This window comes from Lolium rigidum, chromosome 6, assembly GCF_022539505.1.
Source record: "Lolium rigidum isolate FL_2022 chromosome 6, APGP_CSIRO_Lrig_0.1, whole genome shotgun sequence".
Taxonomy (NCBI): domain Eukaryota; kingdom Viridiplantae; phylum Streptophyta; class Magnoliopsida; order Poales; family Poaceae; genus Lolium; species Lolium rigidum.
The window spans coordinates 185,157,465-185,161,782 of NC_061513.1; the positions used below are offsets into that span (position 1 = coordinate 185,157,465).

Sequence of the window (4,318 nt, forward strand, 5' to 3'; positions counted from 1 at the left end):
ATGGTATGGCATATATAACTATTAACTAGATTATTTATTGTCACGAAGTTTTGCACATAACATAGAACGAAATGATCCCAAACATTTGATCTCACATCACTGACTTGTACATCATTATATTATTACTCCTACCTGGCCAGTAAATATATATACAACCAATACTGGTATCACCCACTCACTTCTCAAATCAAACACTCAACGCACAAGTGAATAATGCAGCAGCGGCCAAAATCTCTTGTGCAGAAACTTACAAGAGCAAGTATATATGTCATGGGCAAAAAATCAGGTATATATATCATGCACTTACGAGGACCCTATTTAACCAATAAATTATCCATTCACGAAAATACCAGCAGCTAGAACCTAATCAGAACATCACCACGGCCATGTACCAGCAACATGACAACATATGACTTGTTCAGGCGATCATCACCATAGTCCTAAACCTAAAACTAACTACAACTCGTTGGGCGAACCATCACAGTGCACAAGGGAGATTGAAGGGAGAAGAAATAGCTCACAGTGGTAGTTGAAACCGTGGATGAAGCCATCAAGGCCGCTGAAGAAGAGGGGAGGCGGGAGGGTATCCGTAGCCTATCACCACACCACGGTGGGGAGAGGTCCCGGCCACCCAGGCGACATGAACAGGTGGTAGTCGTCGACGTCGGGTAGCAGGAGACTAGGGAGGCAGGGAAGCTCGTGGTCGACGAAGGGGAGTAGTGGAGGCGCGGGCGTGGGCACCGTGTTGCGAGCCCAAGCCCCACACGGCTAGGGTTTCATGGGCACGCGCGCTTGAGTGCTGTAGGATGGCGCTGAGGCATGGATTCAGCGGAGGGGTCCATGGCGGCGTCAAGACGGGGCGCCGGTATCGGCGGGAGGCAACCGAAGCAGCGCCGGCGAGCCCAAGCTGCGAGGCTAGGGTTTCGCGTAGCCAAGCGTGCGGGCACGTGCGTCCATCGTGGCGGCGGGGAAAGTGGCAGATGAGAGACGCCGGATTTTCACCGGTCGACGATGGCGGCGGATGTGGTAGGTACCGGCCGGGGTTGCAGCTGGCGGCGGCAGCATCGGTGGCGGCGGCGGCATTATAGTGGGGAAGAGGATCGACGGGCTCGCGTGAGAGAGAGGTGGGGGTCGGGTTATTTTCAGTTTATCCTTATACTCCCTCCGTCCCAGGGAAAATATCGTGCCAGTATTTTTTTCAAAACAACCCTTATGAAATGAGTAAAGTGCACCAGCGGTCCTAATTCTTTTCACGTGCCTTCAGTTTGGTCCCTATTCTTTAAAATGGAATAAGTAGGTCCTAAATCTTTCATAAATGCTGCAAGCGAGGTCCTATTTTGGTTTGACCGCTTTGACCTGTCTATGTGGCACTTTGACCACTGCTACGTCGATGGTTGGGCCCACAAGAGGTGCTGGGTAGACATGTATATTTGCAAAAAGGACCCCTAACTTCTATTTCTTCCTAAGAAAGTCCTTATTTCTCTCCCAACCTACCCTAGCCCCACTGATGTCCCTCGTCGCCGCCGTTCGGAGCTTCGTCGAGCCCTGCTGAGCACGCCGTCGAGACCGCCTCGTCCCCCTCAATCTCCTCTCCAAGATATGCCGGCTGGGATGGCCGGAATTAGCGTCGCTGTGGTCGTCTTCCCCGCAGCCGGCCGCGCTCGTTGCCGTCGATTAGCCGACGTGCGACCTCACCTAAACTCGCCTTCGCCACCCACGCGCTCTTGGTGCTCCAGCACCTCTCCATCCCCTCCCTCTCGCTTTGTATCGCGTTGCCGTCGAGCACCATCGTCCGCCGCCGTCGGACCTCGTCGTGGTCGTCGCTCCGACGACCATTTTGGAGTGGCGCCGCTCTCAGATGGTCCGCCGTGTCCTCCCGTGTCCAACGCGCGCGTGCCCATGCACATGCCTAGCGTCAAGGCCTTGCTCGCCGGCCGCAGGCTGACCTCGCCGTGGTCGTCGCTCCGACGACCATTTTGGAGCGGCGCCGCTCCCAGATGGTCTCCCGTGTCCTCCCACGTCCAACGCGTGTGTCCGCGTGCCCGCGCGCATGCCTAGCGTTGAGGCCGTGCTCGCCGGCCGCCGCCGGACTCGCCGTGGTTGTCGCCGAAGGGATGGTGGAGCGAAATATAACAGGAAAGGAAGCTCTAGGGGCTAATTGCAAAATTTTACCTCCAACTGTTAGGCCGTGTGGTTCCCACGGCCGATGTGGCACCGGTCAACAGGGGTCAGACCAAAATAGGACCTCGCTTGCAGCATTTAACAAAGATTTAGGACCTACTTATTCCATTTAACAAATATTTAGGACCTACTTATTCCATTTTAAAGAATAGGGACCAAACTGGAGGCACGCGAAAAGAATTGGGACCGCTGGTGCAGTTTACTCTTGTGAAATTTCTGACCAAAGCTCCTTGCGTCCTTGGCTTCTTCCTCGCTCTCTTCCCCTTTGCCGACGCTGGACGCGACCTTGCTCCACCACCCCGGCTCCCGCCCCACGCCGCCGCCGCATTGCTTCCCCCACTCCGCCGCCGCCTCCTTGGTCCAACACGCCTTCTTCCCCCCCCCCTCTAATCCATTGTCACGCCGCTGCCTCAGCAGATTCGCGGAGAAAGTCCGACCACCGCCGGCCATCTCCAGCGGTAGAGGAGGCCAATCGGGAGTGCAGCAGTTGGAGGGGAAGCAGATGCATGGAGGCGTGGGAGGTGGATTGTTTGTTCAGGTTAAGTTATACTATTAACTGAAATAAATGACAGTGTGTTCTTGCAGGGCGAGGCCAAATGGCATAGATCTTGGTACTATGAATTATCAGCAATGATACTATGAATTATTTTAGTCTGCATTCTTCCCGAGTATGTGAAAATCAAGTCTGCTACCATGAAGTCTTCTTCTGCTTAGTGTTTTGAGATGCAGGTAGTTGCTTGTAGGATTAAAATTCTGATTATCTTTTTACGACTATTTGAACAGCTTGTTCTATATCCTATTGATTGGACTTCTAAATTGTAAAATTGAAGGTCCAGGCCAAAGACAATGCAATTGTTACTCTTCATTGAGTATAGATGTTAGTTTAGTCCTTGTCCTATAGCAAATAGGATCAAACTGCACTACGTTCATCCTTATAGTGTGGCATATATATCATTCTTACTGTGAGGAGAGAACATGCTGAATGATTCAGTTAAAAGTGAATTCTCTTGTCAGATAGAAATGCTAAAAGGAAATAAATGGCAGCTTTAAACTTTATGCATTGTTCATTATTTCTTTGTATAATCTTTACCCCACCCTACTTTTATATGTTTCATATACCGCTCCTTGAGTTATTTGCCCTGATAAACGACTGTTAACTAATGTACATCTGAATTTCTAGGATGACTTTTGATTTTATCTGGGGAATTGAATCCGCAAGTTAGTTTATAGGATACATTAGACATTAGCTTCTAAGTTTCAAATGCATAAAAGATACAGTTTCCATTCTCCAGCTCCTCAAGTGTACGCAACATAATAATCATGTATTTATTTGCTTATGGAAGTGATTTATTGTTAGCCTACCAAGGTTTTTTCATAATTGATGGAAAAAGCTCTTTTTCTTGGGTATATGATGGATCAAGATGTCTGTTTTATCTCATCGCATAATTAACATACTATGTTAGCACTTACCCGATTTTCCTTCACCATATCTGATATCTGAAACTCGTTTCTAATAGGAGAAAGAATGTTGGAAGTGAATGAAGCCTCCAGCAATCAGCGGGGAGCCTTTGTACGATCATGAAACTAATACGAAGATGGCCTGACTGCTGAAGAATATGAAGCAGGAATTACTGTATTGCTTAGGTGCTTTTCTCTTCCCCAACAGATTCCAACTTTGGCCTTCTATTCTTACATTCCTGTATGAATTCGGAACTAATATGGTACCTACATTTAGGTTGATAAATTTATTCTTGATACTGGTATTGATACATTAGTTGTATGCATTGGAAATGTCCACCGAAAATATTTTCCCAGTGGACCAAACCTCAGACTTGACTTGCTAAAGGTCAGGCAAATGCACTCACACTATTCAAATCTTTGTGTGATCTTAGTGGTGGGCTATAAGATCTTTTCGAAGAAAACATCACAGCATGGAATATTTAACTAGCGATTTGTTTGTTCATATAGTAATAATATCTTCTAATTGTACTCACATTTTGGAAAATTTTCATGTTCTCTTTTTCGAATTTCCCGAGAAGCTAAAGGTTTTCTCAAAAGTTATAATTTTACTAATCTTTTTACTTAATCTGCTGACATGGCAAAGCGGCGAGTGTATAAGCGACACAATGACATCAAG

The 4,318-nt window shown here is 47.8% G+C and overlaps 1 long non-coding RNA gene across 1 annotated transcript; it reads left to right on the plus strand.

Moving 5' to 3' along the window:
- Positions 1 to 2,759: 2,759 nt before the first annotated feature.
- On the plus strand, positions 2,760 to 3,936 carry LOC124659093. Its single transcript, XR_006989444.1, has 2 exons — positions 2,760 to 2,910; positions 3,699 to 3,936. It is a non-coding gene; the product is annotated as an uncharacterized LOC124659093 (long non-coding RNA).
- Positions 3,937 to 4,318: the final 382 nt, after the last annotated feature.